Genomic DNA, 27,902 nt, shown 5'->3' with positions numbered 1-27,902 from the left:
CTTAATTGACTGAGCCACCCAGGTGCCTCTTCCTGACTCGGTGTTACATATTTGTTCTACAGGATTAATATAGGGTCTAGCAATAGGTTTTCAATGTTCATTTTAAGAAATAAAAAGGGAATAGAGGAGAAAAAATACAACAGGATGAATGCGAAGTGAAGTCAAGAAGAAATAAGCAAGGTGAGAAACAAAGAAGGGGCAAAATTCTACCTTCTGTTTTTTCCTGGAGCAGAATGCAGGCAGAATTTGTGCACTGCTCACAGCATTGGTATGTTGCCCTTGCACCAGGTGTAACGTACTCATTTTCCGGCATTTACAAAAGAAAATCAAGCCTGTTACATGTTTCATTTTCAATTTCTTTTCAACGAGGCTAACTATCCCATTAATTCTATTTTTTACTTGAAAGTTTGGCTCCTTAATCACACAGCTGTTTCGCACCAACCCCTCAGTGATTTCACTCACACATACTCGATATCTCTCTTGCTGGGGTCACATTCCTGCTATGAGGCTCTTTTGGCAACTGGGGAGTAGAGCCAGTTTCCAAGTGGAATCTGTTTCTAGGCCAAGTTTTCAGACGAGTACATATATTTCTGGCTAAGTACCATCTTTAAAAATATCTATTTTTTTTTTAAATCTTGACTCCCAAACAGAACCCAGAAATGAAAGGAGCTTCAAAGTTTTATGGAATAATAGTTGACTTGTTGATTGACTTAAAGAGATCAGGTTTGATTCTCATAGATTCTACTCCTGGCTTACCATTTGATTTCATCATTTATTGAGTGGAGCTCACTTGCTTGATTTTTCATTGCCTTTATACTTTTAGTACCTAACCTAGTGCCTGATACATAGTAGGTCCTCAATAATTGCTAAGTGAATGAAAATCATGCGTGAATGAAAAACTCTCTTTCCTACTTTACAGTGACTTTTGTGACAGTAAACAGAAAATGTAGCTTTGTTTTTATTTGAAAAATCAAAAGAACTTTAAAAGGTGGGGAGGAGAAGTTACTTTTATTACAACTCATACACTCTTAACTTTAAAAGAAGTAATTATGTATATCTTGTGTAGGCAATTTGTTTGCCCTATATCATAAGAAGTTAGAGCTGAAAATGGATTAAAAGACACTTAGCTCAACCTTTTTTCTTTTATAAATGAGAAAACAGATCTAGCGATAGGAAACAGTATAGCTCAAAGCTAGAATGTATATGTATAGCTATATATCAAGGCATATAGTCGGTTACTAACCAAATTGATTAGCTTAATTTAATCAAGAGTTTTGTAAAACACTGATTTTCCCTCTAGAAGAGAATTTCTTCTTTATGTGTGTGTGTGTTTAATATCACCATCAAACTAGACTCATCAAACATCTGACTCCTTTTGAGATGGGAAAAGGTCTGCAGAACAGTGAGCTCACAAAATCCCAAAGTCCTTCTGTCGTTTTGCTCAGCTATGTTGGGGACTTCTTCCCAAAGCAGTAGGTCTGCTAACTTTGCCTTAAGTGAACTGTGGTTAAATTTCACTTTTCCATGGAATAAGTCCAAGCAGGAAATTTTTGCTGAGGGAATGAGTAGCAAAGGAGATATGGAGACTTGAATGTCTGCTATGTTCTACCAGCCATGTGAGATGCTAGAGAACGAGCACTGAGTAAGACCCACCCACCTGTCTTAGAGAGCTCAGGGTCTCATGGGGGGCCGACTGACACATACACAGAAGCGGTAACTGCAAGACTGTGTGACAAGAGGTTTGGCAAAATCGCACAAGTGATGCTCTGGGAACGCACATGGAGGGATTCACCCATTCATAGGAATTGAGATTTGAGCAGTAAAAGGAGGCAATTAGCAAAGGCCTAATGTAAAACTCTATGCCCAGTAAGCGAGGCAACAATGTTACCCACAGCAAGGCTCAGAGGCATGAAAGAACACAAATATGGAAATTCTAATGAAATTCTCTGTTACCATATCCAGCCTCTCAGAGCTCTTAGACTAAGTTTCTTACAAAATTTATGATACTTTTTCATGGTACAAGGGGTGTGGGATTCTTTAAAATTGCATATCTGGTGTAGGTGAGAGTGAAGAGATATATAAAGATCCCAGTAGTCTGATGCTCAGATGAGCATTCTCTGACAGCATCCTGTTTGAAAAAAACCTAAACCATTCTCAATCTTCCATCAGAAGGGAATCCTAGTCCATGATGCCAGCTCTCACAGAAATATGCAAAGGCTTCTCATAAACCAGGATCTGAAATGTCATGGGAAGAGGGCTTTAGTGGATAGATTTAAACATGTGTATGGGTTTTATTTATTTTTGTCTTAGTTTGAGATGTGTGCATGCCTGTATTTGACTCGAATCGTCTTCACTTATCCTTTAATACACATTGATTAGCATGTTGACTATGTGCCAAGCCTCTGTCTTGGTCTTGTTTAGGAAGGTTGATAGCCTCTATTCCTCAGATGCTCAAGGTAGAGTAGGAGAAGTAAGACAAGTTACCCCAACACTATTATATAAAAGTCTACTAAGACTAGATAGGGTGATTACAAAGACATTTATATAGGGCTCAGTGGGCAAATCAGAGATCACATGGGAGTAATAATCCTAGGCCAAGATTTGTGGCAAGAAATGACTTGCATATTTGAAAAAAACATGTAGGTGGATTATACGGAAGAATCAGGTAAAATGAGGGGAAGTAAGTAAGTGGAGAAATACTGGAAATATTGCTTTACGTATTGAGAAAAATACCTCCACTTGGGGCACCTGGGTGGCTCAGTTGCTTATGTGTCTGACATCGGCTCAGGGCATGATTTCATGGTTTGTGAGTTCTAGCCCTGTATCAGACTCTCTGCTGTCAGCACAGAGCCCACTTTGGATCCTCTGACCACCTCTTTGTCTGCCCCTCCCCGACTCATGCTTGCTCTTGGGAGCTCTCTAAAATAAACATTAAAAAAAAGAATACCTCCACTTAATGATCAATAAGAAAAAAATATGTGGCATAAATATGCCAACATTATTCAGGTTTATTTTGCTTTCCTTTGTTCTTTTTTTAGATGCTAGGATATGTATTTTTAATTTTGTTCTTTTTCCTACATTTTAAATATTTTATAAATTTTCTCAAGAAAACTTGTGTTTGGTCTGTAATATAAAAAATACATATTATACAGATGATAGATTAGATGCCAGTGAAGGCTTCTGAAGGCCATGTATGTGAGGGATGTAAGAGAAATGGTACAAACTAGTCAGATATACTATCATGAATTTAAATAATTAGAATAAAAAACTTGGGTCTCTTCAAGTAAACAAGTTATTATTGATAGAAAATGATGAATCATTTTTGGGGGGAGAAACGCTTACATATGCTTGCTGAGAATACAGCCTTCATCACAAGTGCCCCCAGCTGATATGCTTATTTTTGGTGCCCAAGTCAAAAGATGGAAGCAATTCAGCAAATCCACACAGGAGCCATATCTAAATGACAAGCGTCTGATTCTCTCAAGCTTAAGTGTAGTTATTATGCAAAAATGACCTTTATGCTTTCAAATATGGTAATTCTATATAAATGACACTCCTATCCAGATTTAGTTATAAGTAAATATTTTCTAATGTAAATCCAAGCCCGAAATCAAACCAAGATATCCTTTCTATATTAAATTGCTCCATTGTTCTTTTTTAAAGCACTTCTGCATATTTCAAAGAACCTTTTCTGTACCCTTAATTTTGAACAGACAGAATGCCTTTGTTACGTCTGATTGCATCCTCTGACAAACTCCCCAGGCAATGCTCTACTGCCTTCTGAATTTAAGTGTTTCAGAGGAGAAGTCTGAGGCCAGCAGTTTTCTTACTAATTTTGCCTCAATAAATGCAGGACACTGCCTTCTCTGTAGTAAATATCGAAAGGATTTCTCTAGGAATTCATCAATTCTTTGAAATTAATTGGTTCATTTCTTTAAAACTGCAGGTCTAGTTTTGTCCAGCTTTGGAAACAGACTTGGAATTATTTGTGCCAGCATTTTCCCCCAACACTTAAGTGGTTTTATTTCACCATTAGGAATGTTAATTGTAGGTTCTTCCTAATGCACTTTATCAAACTGAGAATTTTTCTTTTTTAGCAAATCACTGAGGATTATCAATGGATGAACTCTTTCTCCATGTATTGAGAGGTTATGATTTTTCTTCTTTATCCTGTTGTATTTTGTCACTTACATTATTTTTTTTCCTAATGCAGAACCATTCCTGTAATAAATTCACTTTTAATATATTCCTAGATTTATTTACCAATTATTTTTAAGATTATTGCATTTATGTTCTTCAAGGATTTTAATTTGTCATTTTATTTTTCTTGTAATGATTTTTTTCAAATTTTAGCATCTGGGTTGTTATGCTTTTCTTGTAAAAAAAAAATAATAGTTGGGAAGATTCCCCTTCTCTATATTCTAAAGAAACACTGGGCAGGGCTGCTATTATTTCTTCCTTAAACGTCTGATTGAATTCACTTATGAAGCCACCCAGGTTTTCATTCTTACTAGGAAGGTTCTTGACTATCAACACAATTCCTCTGAAAGAAACACAGCTTTACAGATTTCTTCTGGTGTAGTTTCAGTATTTGTGTTTTTGAAGGAATTTGGGTTAAGAAAACACATTCTCTTCTTTGGACCATCTTATACTAAACTTGAGGAATATTAGGGGGGAAATGTGTTTCTAAAATAACTCATAATTTTCCAGGAAAAAGGGAGAATTATTTCTGAAATTTTTTTTTTTTCAGATGATTCAAAAGTACAATATGACTAGGGGCAGCTGGGAGTCTGTTCGTTAAGCGTCCACCTCTTGGTCTCAGCTCAGGTCACGATCTCAAAGTTCCTGAATTTGAGCCTGCTTGGGACTCTGTCTCTCCATCTCCCTTCTGCCCCTCCCCTACTTGTGAGCTCTCTCGCTCTCTCTCGCTTGCTCTCGCTCTCAAAATAAACAAACTTAGCAACAACAAAAAGGTAAAACATGAGTAAATTTAGGTCCTGCCACCACAAATACATGGCCCAGCATGAAGCCAATGATGATTCTGCTTTATTTCACCTCCCTACATCACACCAAGAATGCTGTATTTGTTTCAGGGTGGCCTACATTAAGACAGATATCTACTAAATTGGCAACATGAAAATTTGGATCTGTTAATGAGAGCAAAGCAGAGAAAATCAGTGGTAAAGCCAGCATTGCAGATGAAGTCAACAGTGTTGGAGACACCTGGTGCATATCCTGACTTAAAAGGACAGTCGAGCTGATTATTGACAATCTCATCAAGATAAGCAAGAAACTGCATTATCACAAAAATTTTGGCATCTAAGCTGGGGGTGGAGGGAAGGCTGTAATATAGACTCTGTCTTTGAGCAACCAATTAGAAGAATGTGAAAAGCATATAAAAATTTATTTTAGGAGAATAACTAAGATTTCTATTTCAGAAGGGATGATCCAGAGGGAGTATAATATCTGGATTCAAATATTTGCAAGATCATAAAGTAGAAGGAGGATCTTAAGTATTCCGTATTGGGCATCAGCAGATGAACAGGATACTAGTAATTATAGTGAGCACTTAGCATTACTCTGTGCTAGATGGTTCAGAACATTCATGACACAGGTGCTTTTTTCTATCACTTTATGTTTGAGAAAAGTGAAACACCATTAATATTTATATAAATTACCCCAGATAACACTTTTTCCAGAAGGTAGAGTTGAGATTTAACTAGTGGTGTGCTGCTGCCACCTCCAAGAGTCTCCCAACAACTGACTGTATACACCTCTTCCCAATCCTGTACACTTATTAGCAAAGTCATGCTGATAGACTGAAATTAAACCTGAGGGAAATATTTACACCACAAATGTTGCCAGATGCAACAAGTCAACCTCTCCCCTGTAACTTTAACTCATTTAAGGTTGTTAATCATGTACCTACCCAGCATTGGTTTAATCTACAGAAGGTACTCCAAAGTTTGCGCTCCTAACTATCTTACATAGAATTTACAGACATCCCAAGGTAAGGAAAAACTTTTTTTTTCCACAGTAAACATCTATTACCAAAGTAGAGGATGTCTTAGCCACCCCTGACACTGGGATGTTCAAACAGAGAGTAGGCAACCACAATTTAGGGCCAAAGCAGAGAATGTTCAAACATCAGGTAGAATAGTTGGAGTTCCACAGCTGTATACCATCCTTCATGTACTTTTGAGATATTCAGAGTCTACCACAATGGCATCAATGTTAGCATTAACTTATATTAGAATATTCTAAGATACATAAAATTTTTGTCGGTTAACTTTGAGCCAATGTTAAGTTTAACTTCACAAACATCATTATTAAAAACTACACTTTTAAAGTTGAGAAACTCTAAAATCTTTTAGGTTTCAACTCAGAAATCTGACTCATAAACCAAATTAAACACTTCCTAAAAATGCCATCCAAAGTCTAGAAGGGTCATTTTATTTTGGGGGTGCGTATTTCAGAGCAGCATGACATTTTCTTAAGAGTCTTGTTTTATGTTGTAAAATATTGCACTAAAATTGAAGTTGAGGTTAACAGATTTTAGAGCTCATTCTTTTGAAAAGGAATATATGTCAATTTTGGCCTTTTATGCAAAATGAAAGCCCCAGAGTACAGAGATAATGTTGTTTAATAAAGGCTAATTTAAATTCATCATGTGCTCAATGCATTCACACAGGAGGGGGTTTAGGGTAAAGGGAAATTTAACAAAAAAGTTCTTCTAATCATAATGTAATGAATAATAGTATTTTTTTTTTGAAAATGAGGGATCATTAGGGTGAACTACAAAATGTTCTTTGATTAGTATTGTTTCTTACTGGTAAAATTCTGGTTTTGGCCAGTGGGTGAACTCAGGTCATATTTCAAGAACAGTCTCTTTTGATGGACACCACCAGTGATCAAGGCACTTCAAACTTGATCTTTCCTACTTGAAATATCTCCAGGTTAGTACACTGAATGTTATTTCACTACTGACCTTGGCCATTCCGATTTGCAGGCAACTGACTGCAGTCATTAGCAGCCTCCTCACAAATCTGCTTTATCCTTGTGTTTTCTAAGGATAAGTGTGTCTTTATTCATTATGTCACTTGTCATTTATTTTCTTGCACTGAATATATTGTAAGAATCATGTTGGACAAGATCATAGATGAACTTTGTCACTTAAAAAGTAGCTTTAGATTATCTGCAAACTTTCCAAAAGATGTTTTTTAGATTTTCTTTTTAAATTTTTACATGTTGTAAACAAGTTGATGCTGTAAATTATGATGTGTTTTATTTTTTTCTTTTTCTCACTACGGGCAGAGCAAAGAGAAGTAGAAGCAGCGTATGAAGAAGGGAAGGTAAAAAGGAAAAAAGAAAGGGAGGATATAAAATATAAATCAACTTATTACATATTTGCTAAGTACTATGCTAACTGATTTAATACAGGTTTTCCATTTTTATCTTCTTGGCAACTTTTTTTTCTTTCTTAGTTCTGTTCTCTGTTCCCCCAGGTTTTTTGTGTATAGGTTATACGTCAATAAATTCTAACTAGTTAATTTATATCATCTGGTCAATGTGGACATATGCATAAACCCATGTTATCATCACCAAAATCATGGTAATAAGTATATTTATCATCTGCAAAAGTTTTCTTGTGTCCCTTCTTTTAAAAGGAGAGGGGTGATAAGAACACTTAACACGAGATTTATTCTTCCAGCAAATTTTTAAGCCCACTATAACTTAATGTGCAATATAGGCACTACATTATACAGCAAATCTCTGGAACTTACTCATCTTGTATAAATTTATACCCATACTCTCTCCTATTATCTTCCTAGTAACCACCAGTCTTTTTTTTATTGTCTACTTCTGTATGTTTAACAATTGTTGATGCCTCACAGAAGAGGAATTATTCATAATCATTCGTCCCTCTGTGACCGACTTATTTCACTTTTCATAATGTCTTACAGGTTTACCCATGTGGTCACAAATGGTAGGATTTCCTTATTGTTTAAGGCTGAATATACCTCTATACACACACACACACACACACACAATTATATATATGTGTACACAAATATAACTATTACATTGTCTTTATTCTTCTCTTGATAGACATTTGGGTTGTTGTAACATACTGGCTGTTTTGATTGAAGGCTCAATGAGCATGGGATGCAGATGTGTCCTTGAGGACCAGATCTCAAAAGCGGGACTGGCAGATCATATACTAGTTCTAGGTTCAACTTTTGGGTGAACTTCCCTAATATTCGCCATAACAACTGTACCATTTTACATTCTCACCAAAGTGAGAAGGGTTCCTGTTCTTCAATCTGATCTACTACTTTTTCTTTTCCCTTGACATTTAGTGATGTTGAGTGTTTTCTCACATACCTGTTGGCCATTTTTCTTTGGAGAAATATCTACTCTTAGGATTCAGAATGTGTCTATTGTTGTAGCCATTTTGGAGGTAACAACAGTGAGGATCAATGGAGCCAACGGATTTGCCAGTGTCACACAGTTAACACTGTGCATTAGAAAATAATCATTTAACAACACTTAACAGTTACATGTGCTAAAAATGAAATTTCGATTTTTAGGTTTAAAAAAAGTTTGAACTTTCACAATTGATTTGTAAAGAAAATCACACAATGAAGTTGCCTTTTAAAGACTGTTAACAATATTGGGCACACAACTGCCCACTTTCATCTCCCATCACAACAAACAAAAAGTAAGCCTGTTTTAGAGTAAATCTGAGTGTCTTTTTCAATTTGCAGTCTTAAATTTCAAGAGAGCTTACGTGTATATTTGCTATATATAAAGTATGAAACATACCACCATAGCCATCTACATTATTAACATAAAGAACACATGGGGAAAAATTCAATTAAGCCAGAAATATACTTATTACCCAGAAAACTGTCAAAAAATATCCTCAGGCCTGATAGCTACGACAGAACAGCCCTACTTCCGTGGCCCAGATTAAGTCTTTATCTCTTCTTTCCTTCAAGGTGATCTTCACAAAAATTTTTCTTCTAGTATTTATACTTGATAGCTTTATCCTCTAACTTTATTTACCCAAAATCTCTCATGGAGTAGGACAAAGTTTCCTTCCCTTCCTATACACATTCTGCTGACCTGCTGTAGCAGTAAGCAGCCTACCATACTTGCACTGGCCCTGTCCTAGGTTTCAATACAATTTAGTATCAACATAGAGACAGGAAGTAAACAAAACAGAGAAATAACAAACTTAAAAATTATTCTAGTAGTCCTTAACTTTTTTCAGTTTGCTTATATGTGTACTAACTCCTATTTATTATAGTGACATCCTTTAAATGTTCCAATACTTTGTATTTGCTACACTAAACTGTTTGAATACATTACATTAGTACTTTCAAAGACCAAGAGGTCAAAGATTCTTTGACCTTGCCACATGACAGTGCTGCCTCCCACCCAGCAGTTGTTTGGTTTCATCTCTCTCTCTATATATATACATACATATACACACATACATGCATACACACACACACGCATACACACACACACGCATACACACACACACGCATACACACACACACGCATACACACACACACACACACATACACACACACACACACATACATACACACACACACACACACACACACACATACACACACACACATACACACACACATACATACACACACACATACATACACACACACACATACATACATATAAATATATATACACATACATATATACACATACATATATACACATATATATGCACATACATACACACATACATATATATATACACACATACATATATATATACACACATACATATATATATATGTATATACAACTTAACATCACATAACTGGTAAATGCCATGAGTTATACCTAAGTCTAAGTCAACCTACAATCAAAGTTTCAAGGACATATTCTTGTATGTCTGTGTGTATATATGTATATATTTTTTTCAACATCAGAATTTTTGTGCAATTAATCAACAGTTTATTATATCTTAGCTTATAACTTAAAATGGAGTAAGAAAGAAGACCAATTATGGCACTATTAATAAAAAAAGTGTTAGGTTTTATGGACAAGAAGCAATTGATGTCCAAACAATAAAAACTTAATGCATGCCTACAATGATGAATTCAGTAACCATATGTTCATGTAAACAGACCAGGTAAATGAACTAAGATTCAGGATTTTTATCGTTATTTGGCTAAGATGATTTAACATGTTTATTGCCCAATTTTTGTAATTCTAGCTCTTATGTAAACTTTTTATAATTTTTTAAAAATATACTATCAGTTAAAAAACTAAAGAATTTATTTCCATTTATCTCATTATATGGGCACTTGAAACCCCTTTACCTATGTAGTCGATTCCTACTCATAAGGGTGAGATTAGTCAAAGCTATCCTCCACCTAACAAAGGAATGTTAGAGGGCATTCCTATAGTAGAGGCTGCTCTAGAAATAGTAACACTGATAATCAAGAGGACAAGACAACAAGGATAATGATAGAAATAAATACTAGTATCAAAAAAAGCTTAAGAGGTGAATTATCAAATTTAATCTTCACCCTAACACTATTAGGTAAGTAATGTTCATAGCTCAATTTTGCAAATGGGGAGAGAGCTGACATTACATAGTATTTCTACAACTTAACATCATTTAACTGGTAAATGCCATGAGTTATACTTAAGTCTATGTCAAGCTAAAATCAAAGTTTCAACGACATATTCTTGTAGAACACAAAGTTGTCACATCACCACTGCCACCATCATTCATATTATCATCCTCACATCCTGGTATCTTGGATATCCAATTCTCTCTTTTTTAAAAAGTATATTACCTTTTTAAAACAATACAGATTTATGTATGTAATAGATAGTATGTATACTACTTATTACATAAATAGAAAGCTATAAAGACTGAAAGTATACATACAGCTTCAAGAATTTTCATGTAGCAATAACATCCAGGTAGCCACACCCCATACTATAAGCCAGAATTCAAGAAGCCTCCCTTTTATATCCCTTTCCCATTACTTGCCCTCCTTTTCCTGGAAGGTAATCACTAATCTGACTCCATCATCAACTGGTAAATTTTGTCTGTTCTTGAAATTTATATACATAGTACCATGGCTTATGTAGCCTTTTTAAAAATTTAATTTGGTTTATTTTGCCTGGTATTATACTTGTGAAATTCTTAAAAGCTGGCACAGGGGCGCCTGGGTGGCTCAGTCGGTTAAGCGTCCGACTTCGGCTCAGGTCACGATCTCACACTCTGTGAGTTCGAGCCCCGCGTCGGGCTCTGGGCTGATGGCTCAGAGCCTGGAGCCTGCTTCTGATTCTGTGTCTCCCTCTCTCTCTGCCCCTCCCCCATTCATGCTCTGTCTCTCTCTGTCTCAAAAATAAATAAAAACATTAAAAAAAATTTAAAAAAAAGCTGGCACATAGCAATAGTTTATTTTCCCTGTTGTATAGTCTTTCATTATACAAATGAACCACCTTCCCCCCACCCCACCCCCCACCATTGGATTTGGAATGACAGGTGAGTTGTTTCACAATGTTTTTGCCTCTTTAAGTAATCCCACAGTATTTGTCGCAGGTACCTTTTGGTGCACATTAGTATAGTTTTCTTGGGTTTATAGTCAGAAATAGAAATATTGCTCAGAATACATGCAGAAGTGAAACATTTTGCAAATTTTGCCCAAGAGTTGTCCAACGTGTTTGTATCAGTCTATACTCCCACCTGCATTGTATTAAAGTTGTCATTGATTTAGATCCTTGTCAACTCATTACTGTCATTTTAATTTTAGCCTTTTTAAATATTTCCTCTGTGTTTGTCACATGGGTAGAGAGTGGGTTACTAGAACTGGAAAAAAAAAAACTAAGCAAGATTTTATTAAAAACGTTAGGCAGGTTTTTCGGGGTGGAGGTTTTAGTGATCAGGCAGCCAAACACAAGCAGAACAACTTCAAATTTGTGGGCACTAGTGTGCATTTATAAGCATCCTAAATTGGATAAAGCATGGAGCATACCTAAGGATAAAATACACCAGCAAACTTCTCGAGAGTGAGAAGCTTGAATGACTTAACACTTGCTAAGGCTCTATCTGACCATGTAACCAGAATAGTTACTCCCCACCCCCTCAAGAAGACACCCATCTCTCTTAAAGGGGTAACAGACAATTGTGGAATTATATGGGGAACTGCTCTCCTAACTCTCATTTAATATGAAAGAAATTTAAACCCAAGATCATCTTTGCATCACAAAATCCAACAGCAGTCTCCATCAAATCCAACTTCCTAACATTTCAAGGTTTTTCACTAACTCTATAGCACCCTTGTTGATCTAACAATGTATTTGTATTTTATTCAAAGAAAACTGAGTATTCATTGGGCAACTTAAAAAGGCCACATTTTCCTTTATAGGTTTCATCAAGACAGAACAACTTAGCTTAAAATACTCAATGTTGGTGGGGCACCTGGGTGGCTCAATCGGTTAAGCTTCCAACTTCCAGCTAGGGTCATGAGCTCACAGCTCAAGTTCTAGCCCTGTATCAGGCTCTAGCTTAGAGCCTAGAGCCTGCTTCGGATTCTGTCTCAGCTCTCTCTGCCTCTCTCTCTCTCTCTCTCTCTCTCTCTCTCTCTCTCCAAGGTAAATAAAAACATTGAAAAACAATTTTTTAACTAAAATAAAATATTGAATGTTGGACTTGCAAGCTGATTATAAACAAGACCTGCCTGGTCTTTCCCTCAACACTTTCTCTTTACCAGACTTCATTCAGTGTAGTTTCGACAATATTTGATGATTTAAAGTTAGTCTTTTTTAGTAACTTTTGTGGTTGTTTTTCCTATTTATCACCAATATGTAAAATTCCACTATTGAACTTCTCTCTCCTTTTAACTTGTACCACAGACTTTATAGCTTTTTTTTTTTTTTTTTTGATACCCAACTACTTGGCCTTTAATTTCCTTTTCTGGAATCGTGTCATTTTATAGATTTCTACCCCTGGGTCAATCTAGGATTCAAGACGCCTTTTATCTCTTACTCACATCACACAATATTCTCTAATGGTTATTTTCAAATTTGTTTTCCATGTCAGTAAACAAAACATGGAGATGACAATTTGGGAAACAAATTAAAAAGGGGCTACAATCCATTTTTAGTTTCTGAAGATATTTTGTGCTTAAGTTACAGGCTTCCATTATTCAAGACAAATTAACATTTATAAAATTGCATTCCATCTAAACGTATGGGCATAGTGTTGGTAACTGTAGATTTATGAAATAAAAGAGCTGCATTTTCCTTTGGCTCATAGCAAAGCTGTTCAAATGATAATAAACTGGAATTATTATTTTAAAAGATCTCTTATTTTCCTTCAAACTGACAGCAGCTACTTAAATTTTTTTCTAGCTCTGAGAAAAATGATCCATCATTATGATTATTGAGAATTTTTTTACCTAAGCTAATGAAGGTAATCCCTCTTTTATATTATAAAATAATGGACTGATTTTTAATGGACTGATCTTTATCTTTCTACAATTTTGTTTTTTCATCAAGGTATATTACATCGATTCATAATTTTAAAAGTATAAAGACTACTTTGCTTAAAAACCTTAAGCACAAAGAGTTTAATAGGCTTTCTCTAAAGTTTAATTTTGACTTTAGTGGTTGTTTTTGAAAATTAAATATCAACACTGAGCAACCAGTGTATTTAATTGGTTTGCTTTTTAGCTTTAGATCCATACCATGTGATCAAATGGTCTCACTTCATGCAAAAATATGCCATTAGTTTTATGTGTAAAAGGTAAATATAAAACTTGGCTCACAGCTTCATGTTCATGATTTTCCTACCTTTAAAGCAACATGTAATTAGTTCATGCCTAATTGTCCTGGTTCCTATATAGAGCTCTATTACTTCCTTATTTAGAAGACTGGTTTTTACTTAAGGTGGCATTAAGACAATATTTTAAGTATTCCTTGATACTGTACCATAGAAAAAACTATTTCTTTCACCTATGTTTTATGTACTTTATTCTTAGAGTCTCTAAATGATAATCTTTGGACAAATTCAGCCTTTCTGTATTCTCGTTCATGACCACACCCAAACCTGGCAACAATGTGGTCTGTCCAACCACATTGTGCCAAATATTCTCTAGGACCCAAAGTTCTGGATCAGTTTTAGGCCAATTCAATAGCCCATCAGTGCTAGGTTTTGATGAAATTGCTATCAGCTAAAATCTTAATACTTTTTATTATTTGCTTCCTTTACTCATTCATTTCTCTCTTACCTTGAAATGACCAGATTGTTTTAGCAGACCTAGGTTTTACTCTATTAAATTTTATTGCTGATTTCTGACTCATTCTTTTAGTACACTACCAAGATAGTTTTGGATCCTGATTTTATCAGAATCTGAAATATAATCATTTTCCTTCCCAATCTCCCAAACACTTACCATCCACCTCTGGAATTACTTCTCATTCCACCTATCTTGTAGCCAAGCTCATCAACATTTATGGCATTTCTAAAACCACAACACCTCTTCTGAAACATCTCTCACAGTTCATCCAAAAATGTATTCTGTGTTTTCCCAATGTCAAGACATTAAGGTAAATGTTTGATTTAAAAATACCTATCTTTACAATCTGAAATTTTGATGCTCTTTTCTATCAATTTTTGCCATAATTCTTTTGATATGCAACTGAAAATACATATATTATCAACTTTTTTATTTTTGCCTACGAATATGTCAGAAATGAGATATGAATTTTATAGGAACATACTGGTTTTTTCTAAAATTAAATTTTAATTATTCCAATAAAAGGATATATTTGTTTCAATTACTGATTACATTTTGTGTCATTACTATATTCTCTATATTTTATAAGTGCCTAAATTTCAATTTGCAACAAATTCCCGAGATAAATTTTGAAATACATAGAAGCTCATGGTGTATTGTTGTTTTAATCCACACAGCAAAAGAGAAAAAAGCAGAAGTAAATTCTCTTTGGTTTTGCATTTGCATTTTGGTTTTACAATCAATGCAGTTTAGATTCTGCCTTTTTCCTCTACTGTCTCTACAATTTGCTAGCTCTTACTCATGTCCACAATCGAACGTGGGCAAAAGCCCACATCACAGATCTCCTGTAGAGTCAATATTTTCCTAACCGGTATCTTCTGAGATTCTTCTCTAGGCTTTTTTGTATCTACGTACTCCATGCTCCTGGCTTTAGCGGGAAATGTCATTTCTTGGAGTCCATATCCCCTCTTTGTTTTCCTAGAAGGCACATAGTCTTTTTTAATTTTTTTTGGTGGAGTTTATTTTTTAGAGCACATTTAGGTTTATTAAAAAAAATTTAAGGAGCAGAAACTACAGAGTTCCCATATTCTATCCCAGCCCTGGCATACAGTTTCCTATTACTAATATCTCACTTTAGTCCAGTACATTGCTTACAATTGATAGACCAATATTGAAAGATTGTTATCAACTAAAGTCCATAGTTTACATTAGGATTTCCACCTTGTGTTGTACAGTTCTATGGGTTTTGATAAATGCACAATAACATGTCTTCACCATTGACTATTATATAGAATAATTTTAGCGTCCTAAAAATCCTGTTCTCCACCTCATCATCCCTCTCTCCTGGAAATCACTGCGCTTTTACTATCTCTCTAGTTTTGCTTTTTCCATAGTTTTGTATCTTCGAATCATATAATATGCAGTCTTCTCAGACTGTCATCTTAGCAATAAGTTTTAAATTTCCTCCATGTCTTTTTATGGCTTCATAGCTCATTTCTTTTTAATCAATGAATAATATTACATTGTATGATATAAGTGATTTATGTATTCACCTATTCAAGAACATCATGGTTGCTTCTAAGTCTTGGCAAATATACCTAAGGCTGCTATAAACATTCATGTGCAGCTTTTTGGATTGACATGCTTTCAACTCATCTGGATAAATATCTAGTTGCTGGATCTTCATGTTAAGATTGTGTTTAATTTTGTAGGAAATCGCCAAATTGTCCTGTAAAGTAGCTTACCACTTTTTATTCCCACCAGCAATGAGTAAGAATTCCTATTCTCAACATCCCCACTAGCATTTAATGGTACAGTTTAGGATCTTAGCCATTCTAGTAAGAGCATAGTGCTACCTCGTTTGGTGTTTTAATTTGCAATTTCCTAATGACACATGATATTAAGCATCTTTTCTTCTGATTATTTGCTGTTGTCTGTGTATCTTCTTTGGTCACATACCTGTTTAGATCTTAGTCTTTTAAAGTTGGCTAATTTCCTCTCTTATAGACTTGCAAATAGTTTTAAAATACAAATTTAAGGCAAAATCCTTTCTTAAGCACACTCCTATCAGTAGTACTTTTCTGTTTTTCTTTGAAATGCTCCTTCAATCCTAGACATAATTCTATTAAAATGCTATCAGTGGTACTTTTCTGTTTTCTTTGAAATCCTCCTTCAATCCTACACATAACTCTATTAAAATACATTAATAACTGCAATTTTTTGCTTACACTTTTGCCTCCCTCAGAGGATTAAAAAGTCTATCAAAAGAGAAGCATATCTGTATTCCCAGCTAGGTGCATTTCCAGGTACAAAAGAAATAATCAATAAATGATTTCGAGTGGATATCACTACTGAATTCAGCTAAAGCAGTCTCTCTCCATAGCTAGTTGTCTAAGACACCGTCACAAACATATGGTAACATTCCCTGTTTCTAAAACAGAACGTAACAATTGATGGTTCTGCAGGAAGAAGAAAACATCTGACCCATCCAACACACATTTAAAAAAAAAAAATATTTGATTCTTTGTTCCTACTTCATACCCTGCTGCTGCTGCTGCTGCTGTTGTTTAGACAAAGAGCACATGTGCACGCATGTGTCAAGGAGTGGGGGCAAAGGGAGAGAGAATCTCCATGACCAGCACAGAGCCAAATCCAGGGCTCAATCTCATAACCCTGAGATCATGATCTGAGTGGAAATCAAGAGTCAGATACTTAACTTACTGAGCCAGCCAGGTTTCCCCATCCTCTGATTTCTTAACAGTAGAAATACCTAAGAGTTAGACTTTGGTGGTATCATTTGGAAAAAAAAGAAATCAATTTCCTTTAACCTGAGCGTTTACTAGGGATCAGGAAAAAGGAAGGTGTAAGCCCTTATTGATCAGTTCCAGACAGTCAGTAATTGATTCTAATGGAGGGATATGAAGAAAGTGACGAAATCATTTTGACCTTAAGCAGATCCAATTCAAGAAATAAAGCTCTATTATTATCATTAGTTTACTTCAGATAGTTAGATATAATTTTGAGGAGTGGGAAAATGATGAATTTAGTACTATCTGGTACAACTGAGAATGTGTATACTTTTTCTGACTCAGAATTCACTTCTAGGGATTCACTCTTTGTTAAATCCCATAGAAGCTCACAAGTAACCATACATAATATTTTTAATTGAAAAATACAAGAGGGGTGTCCGGGTGGCTCAGTCAGTTGAATGTTCAACTCTTGATTCAGCTCAAGTCATGATCTCAGGGTTGTGGGATTAAGCCCCACGCTGGGCTCCACATGGAGCACTCAGCATGCTTAAGATTCTTTCTCTCTCTTTCCCTCTGCCCCTGTCCCCAACCCATGCATGAGCTCTCTAATTAAAAATACAATAATATTAAAAAAATACAAGAAATAATATAAACGACCACCAATATATTTACATGACAGAATGCTATACACCAGGGGAAGGACGGGGAAGGACGGGGAAGGACGGGGAAGGACGGGGAAGAGGACAAATATGAACAGATCTTGAAAACAATGCTATGTAAAAATTCTAATTACAAAATTAAAGGTACATAATTTATTTTATATGAATGGTCAGTATGTTTTGCTTATATATTAACATATACTTTTAAATTAATATGTTACTAAAAATTGACTGGCAAGATATAGATCCTGTTTAAATTACCATTCCTATGTGAAAATGTGATTGAGGGATATTTAAACGGAAACTTTATTTCTAATTGATGTTATTTTTAAGTATTCTGAAGTTAACATTACCAAATATTAAGATTTTGCCAAGAATAGACATGGTTGTATCTTTCCCTATATTTAATTACGAATTTTGTTTTAATTACAAATATAAGTATTTAGGGAGACTTCATCTTCTTCTAATATATACTGAATTGCATCAGCTGTAAAACTGATTTAGAAAACCAAATAGCACACATTTTGGAAGCACCTCAGTGAAAAATGACTGGTCATTAACATTGTCAAGACCAGCCCAAGGATAGGAAGGAATAGCCTGTAGCCTCGAAGACATCCACATGTCCAATGATGAGATATGGTACAATGTGTCTTATTACATATGAAACCTCGGACAAGGAGTGTTACACCTAAGTAGGTATTTCTTTCTTTCTGCAAAATTATGGATATTAACATATGTATCTATTATATATTTCAATCTGTAAAATACAATGGTCCTCTTAATATGTTTTATATGGTGTTTTACCAATCCTCTCCATTAAAAAAAAATTATACTATTACGTAAGAAATAGAAGAAAAACTATTATGATTTAAATCATTGCTTGCTATTCCAAAGCCATTCTCTTTATCTTTCCCAAGAGTGACCAATGACCTGATATTGGCCATTGAGATGTGAAGGAGTATCTGTTGGGAGACAGGATCTTCTCAGAGGATCTCCCATTGTGACCAAGACATGAGCAGGGAAGCAAGCCTCTCCCCTCTCTTCCTATGTTGGACACCAGTGTATGATACACAGTTTTTTGGACTTATACAGCAGAGTCATTTTGTGACCATGCAGTGGCAAGCTGGAGCATGAAATGTTACCTCACTAACATGGTCTGTGTTCAGTCCCTACAGGCTTATGCAATTAGGTCATCAATGGTCTTTATTCCTTCAGTTACCATTAGTCTTTTACTTATATATTAATGGTTCTACATATGTTCTCTTAGTTCTCCCCCATTGAAGCACACGGCTTTCCACTGTATTTTTTTAGTCGAATTGGCCCATACTTTGAGTATGTCTCCCTATTACTAGATGTTTGAGGCCAGAAAATTAAACCAATTGCCTAATACTGGTTTTCTAAGATATTAAATTAGAATAATAGGGCCTACCTCACACTATTGAAACTCAGATCAAGAAAAAAAATGAGTTATTTGTGATAATCCTTGGTACAAAATTGTCTCTCAATACAGATGAGGTATCCCTATCCTTTGTAACAAAGTGAGTAGGAGGTCTATAAAGTTAGCTCATGGTAGTGGACCAAGACAACTGTGGGCACCAGTAGGAACAGGTATGAGATGGTATGAGATGACAAAAATAAAAGGGAGTCCAACAAAAACACAACAAAAATAGAGGTCTAGAGCTACCAGCTTTTTGAAAGGGAACTATGAGGCAGTCAATGTTTCTCCCGTGCCATGACCCTGTGTTCTATGAAACTGAGTAGAGCAATTACACACATTTTCTTTGACCCTACTGGTTAATTATAATAAACCCAGATAATTTAAACTCTGAGTCTCTTTCCATTTGTAAAATAGTGGTAGCAATGCTTGTACCAAAGGATTAATTGAAAGATAAAATTAGAGAAACAGAGAACGAGCATTTATATTGACTGTTCTATTGTAGGCACTCACCAATATTAAGACTCCTTATTACATTTGTTGTGCACTCATGCATACACTTTTTACTTTGGATTCCTTTGAGCTTGATAAGAGACTGGAGAAAAGGAGAAGCAAATAATAGAATACACATTAGATTTGACAATCTTTTGGAATTACTTCAATCATCACACATACAGTTACCTTCATTTGGTAGACATCACCTTTCACACAAGAGTTAAAACAAGCTACAGTTTCTGTACCTAAGAAGCCTAGTGTAGCTTCAAACTCCAGTAAAAATCTCAGTCTCTTTGTCAATTTTCTCACTCTTTGCTTTCCACACCAACACCCTTTCCCCCACAGGCATTTCTACTGTGAACAAAGACTAAGATGTGAAGCTATTCCTTTGCTTACTAAAGTCTACCTTTGTGAGTGCAACCAGTTATTCCACTTCTGCTCCCATAAGGTGTTCCCTGATCCTTCTACTCAGAAATAGCAGGTCTTCATTCTGACACCTTAAAAATAAAAAAAAGTACTTTTCCACAAACTATGTATTATAGTTATTGACATATTTTTTCCCTGAAAGAGAAAATCAGAATACTATCTTCATCATCATTTTCAAGTTTTCCCATATATACCCTGAATTGTGCACTATTGGAAGTTCACCATATATGTGTGAAAATGTGAATATGTATGCATAAACTTGATTATAACTACATGCACTGAAGAAGTAAAAAGTTCAAGGCACTGTGCCAACTGTTTAAATATCTTGTGCAATGTATTATTCAAGAGATATATTCCAAACCATCATTATATTCATTTTACAGAAGAGGAGATAAAGTTGTGAAATGTGTAGAAAAGACATTCAGAACACTCAGTGAGGATAAGCCCTTTTCCCACAGTCACACAGCCAGGACATGAATCTGTTATTTGAATATTTCTCTTTGAGGCTATCAGATAATCCAATTTAAATCATCTTACCTAAAAGGAATTTATTGGCTCATGTGACTAAAACATTGGGAGGTCAGTCTTGGGGATAATTTGATACCAAGTTTCATGGTATGGGCTTTGGCTTATTTTTCACAAAGCATCCTGACTGTACCATACCCCATGTAAAGGCTTCTTCATCAGGATGGCTGCCCCGTGAAAGCAAATAGTTGCTGATAATCAGACCTCACATCGCATCCCACACCATTAAGAGCTAAATGAAATGACTGTTAGAAAAGCTTCTTATAATTAATGGAATATTAAGAAACAAGCTTGTCTAGGAGTCCCAGAAAAATCTCTCTGTATCTAGATTGGGATAGCTACCCTTATTTATCAACATCCAAGATGGCCTAGACCTCTGGCAAAGTGGCCCAAACCCACCCAAATCAAATTGGGAAAGAATAGAACTTCTAGAAAGAAAATTAGGGTACATATTGTGGAAAAGGCTGCTGAGAAGCAGGATTGGATCAAGTCACATCAAAACTGATAGTCTTAAAAATTAGGCTCTGAGGCTCCCGGCTTTATTACAGGAGATAAAGATAATTTCTCTTTTGGCTACCTCAACTATGGCCGCCATACGGGAATTTTCAGAGCCTTTAGCAGTACATATATGCACAAACATTGGTTCCAAAATTCTCTCTTTTCCAAAACCCTGCCCTTTCTCCCTAGGGCATATTGCCTGTTCTTTTCAGCCAAGCCATCCTTCAGCAATCTGGGCCGCATGAGTGCAGCTCACATGTAATGCCAAACAAATCAACAGAATAGCTGTCAGGCCTTCACCGGAAACAATATTAGCCTTGTCTGTTCATACTGAGAGCAGAATGGAAGTGACACAAATAAAATGTAATGGGATAAAATATATTGCTCAATGTACAGTAACAAGGAACTATTGGTTGACAATTTTTTTCTCTCACAACATTTCACTCTATTTTCTCTGTGATTTCCACATAGTGTTAATCATGTGCTTATAGCAGTGCTTAACACATAGTAGGAACACAGTATATTCCTAATAAATGAATTAATTAAATCAGATTCAATAAATCAGTTTTTGAATTTGTACTTAGAAATGCAAAATCTCAAAGTTGGAAAATAATCCTGGCCTAAAAGCTATCTGGATCCATGTATTTTCCTTGAAAATGAATTCTTTCCACTGAGTTTCTGATGGGTCGTTATTGTGAGCCTAGTTGAGTATCTTTGGAAACAAAATTCATGATCACATGGATCACTTACTTCCAAAACATTAAGTGACCATATTTGACAACTTCTGAGGTTAAAGTATAATATGGCCTTTGTAGCTTCCACACTGAACCCATCCAAGATAGAGTACAGGAATTTGAGAAATATTAAGGTTATATCAACAGAAACCATTGCCTTTGGATCATATCTCTATGACAAGAGAATCAGTAACATATAATACAGTTTTAAATAAAAGCAAATGATGCCTTCAAATCTAGTTTTATTTTGCTTAACATAGCTCTCGATCAATTGTATTTTCAAAATTAAAAAAAAGTAGAAAAAAGTAAAAGGAATTGATAAGCATTGGGGGGTATCTAATACCCATGGTATTGTTTTGAATTTCTTTTTATTTTTTTGTCTTTGCAATGTTAATATCAAGTAGGTACTGCTATTAATTTCATCCTCAGAGGAAACAGATGTACTAAATTTAAGTAAAGTTCTCAAGGTCACAGAGCAGGTAAGTTAAGGAGTTGGCACTTGTCTGTCTGGCTAGAAAGCTACTTTTGTCTCTCTGGCTAGAAAGTCCATGCCTTATACCCATATTCACTGCCTTCCAGCTTTGTTTATCATTTCTTCCCTAAACTTCATCAGAAAAAAAAAAAAAAATCCAGAGATATTCTTGGCAAAAGATTCATTTGATAAAACACACATGCCATTGGTTCTTCTCTAACATTTAACATTTGTGATACTGTTTGCCAAAGGAAGAGAAATGCTGAGACTCCAGACCAACTGTTTACTGAGCAGATTATTCTTGATGGCCTTCTGCTTAAAAGTTTAAAATTAAAAATAGAACACTCTTCGCTCTTTGTCCCCTGCCAAACTGTGTGGGAGCAGCGGCACCGGCTGCAGGGCAAGGCTTCCGAAGCTTGAAGCTCAGCAATCCATCTTCCTTTACCCTCAGTGTTAATATCCTCTCTTTTTCTTTTAGAACAGAAAATAGTAACTAATAGCTTTAATAGCTGCCCCTTTCATCACTTTAACTGCAAATAAACTCAGTTTTTCTTTCATCCTTCAGAATCTACAGACCATGGATGGCCACCTATGGCCGTATGAAGTCCTGGAACTGTTGCTTTGAGGGAATTACCGCAGCACTTCCCCAAATATGTCTCACCACAAAAATGATAAATTGTGGTAAAGGAGCAAGGATGGGATCTTGGGAGACTATAAATATGTCCCCTCCATTCTCTAAATGTACTTTGGGTTTATCGCCTTGAGGGAATGTAGCTGCAGTTGTATTATGTGCTGGGAGAAAATGAGAGTGCTCTTTTCCGACAGAACTTGGAGAGTGGGGGGACTGTGCATAGAGAAGAGGTGGAATAAAATAAAGTATTTCCCTTTGTCTTGATTGGTTTAGCCAGGGAGGAACGTATGCATTGGTAGAGGCATCATTGTTGATTCCGCAGCCAAATGTGTTCGTGTGTCATGTGAACAAAAGGTCATACTGGAAGGAGAACTAGATTTGGGTCAAGACAGGCCCGGGTTTAATCTCCCCCCTCCCACTCTCTGTGTGATCTAAGGCACGTAATTCAAGTTCTCTGAACCTTACTTTTCCTAAGTATAATATAGGGCAGTATTGTACTACCTTGTATGATTCTACCTTATAGAATTCCGATGAGAATATAGTTGCCAGGTTGAGCGCATAAAAACACAAAGCTCCTAATAAAGTTCAAATTTCAGAAAAAAACAAGAAATTCTTTTCATGTAAGTATGTCTCAAATATTGCATGGGACATACTTATATTAAAAATTTATCTGTTGTTTATCTGAAGTTCAAATTTAAACGGCTGTCCTGTATTTTATCTGGCAACAAACAACTCAATGCTTGACACAGATCTGTTGCTCAACAGAGTTTATTTCCCTCTATACCTCCTACATTTTAGTTTCAGGCTCCACACAAGGACTCATTTTTAACTGTCAAAGTGAGTCAAAGTTTATTTTTTTTAAGCCACACATTAGTAGAGCATCACAGTTCTCTTTGATGCAGGCCAACTAAGGAATTTCTGCCTCGTGCCATCAAAGATTCAAGGTATCAAGACTGAATCTCTTTCAGTAACTAGTTTAGGAAATAAAACCAGTTAGTTAACTAGAAAATACGGAGTAGTATGCTTGAGTTTATGTCACAACATTTTCTGTAGACATACATATTTAATTTCATATTTCATTTGATCAAACAAGCAGGAAGAAATAGCAAGGATAACTTTCCACTTCATAGTTGCAGAAATTAAGGCATTGATTGATCTAGCCATTTACTCACAAAAATGTAATCAGAAGGTACAAAGAAAATTAATAGCCAATTCCCTAGATTCTAACCAAATTTCATTTTTGCATTTGACTTCATAGAATGAAGAGAGGAGCAAATATGACAGAATATGTGGAAGTATTTGGAAACCTTCCGAAGAAAAAGCAGTAAAATTGAAAACATTGTTATTATGTAGAAGCTAAGCATGTTTGTCACAATTAAGTCTATTTTCCATTATTTCAATATTAAAGTGAAAAGCAAGTGAGCTACACTTAAACAGTATTTATATTAGATTAATGTGCACAAGGGTTGGTAGTATGAAATGCAGTTCTAATTTTCATTTTACAGATGAAGTAAATCTAGCCTTAAACTTTATGAAAAATACTCCTTCTGTTACTAAAAGTAACCATTTCTTCTTTTAAAAGCTAATTATTCAAAACATGTATCTTTATTTTTAATGTTTGCCTACTATATATAACATACCCTACAGTATGTGTATATCTGATTTACTCATTACACCTAGGCAAGTTAATTGTAAACCATTTTAATGACTATTTAAAAAATAAAAAGAGTATCTAGAATTCTTAGTGGCCCTTAGATTTCAAGATATTCATGTTCTAAAGCCAAAGGTGGAAAAAAAAAATGAGTAGAGCAGAAATAAATGACATAGAAAATAAATAAATAAATAAATAAATAAATAAATAAAACCAACATGTCCATTCTCATCATCTTTATTCAATATAGTGCTAGCAGTCCTAGCCACAGAAATCAGACAAGAAATAAGAGGCATTGATACTTGTAAAGAAGTGAAACTGTCACTATTTGCAGACCAATCCCAAAGATGTCACCAGAAAACTTAGTAAAGTTGCAGGATACAAGATTAATACCTCAAAAATGGTAGCATTTCTATAAATGACAGTGAAGTCACAGAAAGAGAAAATAGAGAAACGCCACCAACTATAATTGCACCAAAAAGAATAAATACCTAGAAATAAATTCAACTGAAGAGATGAAAGACCCACACTCTGGAAACTATAAAACACTGATGAAAGACGTTGAAAATGACACAAATGTAAAGATATTCTATGCTCATGGGTTGGTAGAATATTGTCAAAATGTCCTTATTACCCAAAGGCATCTACAGATTCAATGCAATCCCTACCAAAATACCAACAGCATTTTCACCAAATTAGAACAAATAATACTAAAATTCATATGAAACCACAGAAGACCCCAAATAGCCAGAGCAATCATGAGAAAGAACAAAGCTACAGGTATCGTAATTCCAGATTTCAAGATAAAGCATCAAGCTTTAGTCATCAAAACAGAATGGAAACGACACAAACATACACATCTAGATCAATAGAACAGAATAGAAAGTCCAGAAATAATCTCACAAGTATATGGTCAATTAATCTATGACAAAACAGCCAAGAATATACATTGGGGAAAAGGCAGTCTTTTCGTAAATGGTGCTGAGAAAACCAGACAGCTACATGTAAAAGAATCAAACTGGACAACTTTCTTCACCATACACAAAAATAAACTTAAAATTGATTAAAAGACCTAAATGTGAGACCTAAAACCATTCAAGTCCCAGAAGAGATCATAGGCAGTAATTTCTCTGACACTGGCCTTAGCAACATTTTTCTGGGTACATCTAAGGCAAAGGAAACAAAATCAAAATTATTGGGACCACATCAAAATAAAAAGCTTTTGCACAGCAAAGGAAACCATCAACAAAAGAAAACCCACTGAATGGGAGAAGATATTTGCAGATGATACATCTGATAAGAAGTTAATATCCAAAATGTATCAAGAACTCATACAACTCAATACCAAAAAAACCCAAACAATCCAAGTAAAAAAAATGGGCAGAGGACCTAAATAGATATTTTTTTTTCCCCAAAAAAGACATAGTGATGACCAACAGACACATGAAAAGATGTTAAACATCACTAATCATCAAGGACATGAAAATCAAAACCACAACATGAGGTATCACCTCACACCTCTTAGGATGGCTACAATCAGGAAAGTACTGTGGGTGAGGAAGTAGAGAAAAAATAATCCCTGTGCACTGTTGGTATTAATATAAATTGGTATGACACTGAATAAAACGGTATGGATGTTCCTCAAAAACTAAAAATGGAAATACCATTTGATCTAGTAACTCCACTATTGGGTATTTACCCAGAGAAAATGAAAACACTAACTCAAAAAGATATACATGCTCCTATACTCCTATGTTTACTGCAGCACAATTTATAATAGCCAAGACATGGAAGCAAATTAAGTGTCCGTAAATAGATGAATGGATAAAGAAAATGTGGAATATTACATACATACATACACAATGGAATATCACATAGCCATAAAAGAGGATGAGATTGTGTCATCTGAGACAACATGGATGGACCTAGAGAGTAGTATGCTAAGTGAAGTAAGTTAGATTGAAAAAGACAAATACCTTATGTTTCCACTCATAAATGGTATCTTAAAAAAAATAAACAAGAAGCAGAATCAAAACTATGAATACAGAGAACAAATTGATGGCTGCCAGAGTGGACACAGATGGAGGCGGGCAAAGTAAGAGAAGGAGAAACAGGCCTCCAGTTGTAGCATAAGTCACGAGAATAAAAAGCAGAGCATAAGGAATACAGTCAATGATATTGTAATAGCAATAATCAGACTGATAGTAGCTATACTTGTGGTGAACATAGCATAATGCATAAACTTGTCAAATTACTGAACTGTAAACCTGAAAATAAGATTGTCAACAATATTAGAATATATACAAACACATACATATAAATCTATTTCTTGTTTTTGATATGGAGCTTGATACATGTCTTCATTTGTATTCCATTTAATTTATTTTCATTTTTCCAAGTCTAAAATAAAGACAACTTTATTCTGGCAGTAAGTTTATCATATACTTAAAAAAAAGGATGAGCAAGATGGGAACAATAGTTTTTAAGTGGCTTAGAATTAGTCTCTACTTATGTTGGAGAAAAACTGGATAGCTCAAAACATGTAAAAAAAAAAGGTTATATATAGTAAGTAACTTCCAAACGTACAATACAGAACTATTAAGAGAATAGCCCTCATCCCAAGTTTTTTTTTTTTTTTAAACTATGTATGGGGACAAATGTTAACTAGACTTATTGTGGGGATCATTTGACAATGTAGACAAATATTAGATTATATTGTACAGCTGAAATTAATAAAATGTTGTATATCGATTATACTTCAACTTAAAAAAAAAGATTTTGAGGAGCACCTGGGTGGCTCAGTCAGTTGAATGTCTGACTCTTGATTTCACCTCAGGTCATGATCCCAGGTTAGGGGACTGATCCCCATGTCAGGCTCCATGCTAAGCATGGAGTCTTAAGATTGTCTCTCTCTCCCTCCCTCCCTGCCTCCTTCCCTCTCTTTCTCTTTCTCTCTCCCTCTCTCTTCCCCTCTCCCATGCTCCTGCTCTAAAATTAAAAAAAAAAAAAAAAAAGATTTTGAAGGAACTTATCTTACATTGGAATTGGCATCATAAACTGAGGTATTAAAATATTGTTTATGTTCTTTCCGGTATCTTCAATTGTGCTTTATAGCATTTGGGAATGTCATCCAGATTTTTTTAAGGAAATGGGATAGTTAATGGTTAATTATTAATGTCAAATAATTGTTTTTATGTTTCCTTTTTTCCAATCTAAATATTTCACCTTTTTTTCTAAAGGCAGTGTAAGGGCCACAGGAGGAAGTCCATAGATTCTTAATTTGACTTATAGATATGATGATAAACGTTTAGTCTCACAGCTT

The sequence above is a fragment of the Panthera pardus genome, unplaced genomic scaffold, assembly GCF_024362965.1.
Source record: "Panthera pardus isolate Hobbes unplaced genomic scaffold, ASM2436296v1 HiC_scaffold_19, whole genome shotgun sequence".
Taxonomy (NCBI): Eukaryota; Metazoa; Chordata; class Mammalia; order Carnivora; family Felidae; genus Panthera; species Panthera pardus.
Note: the sequence above shows the minus strand (reverse complement) of the source record.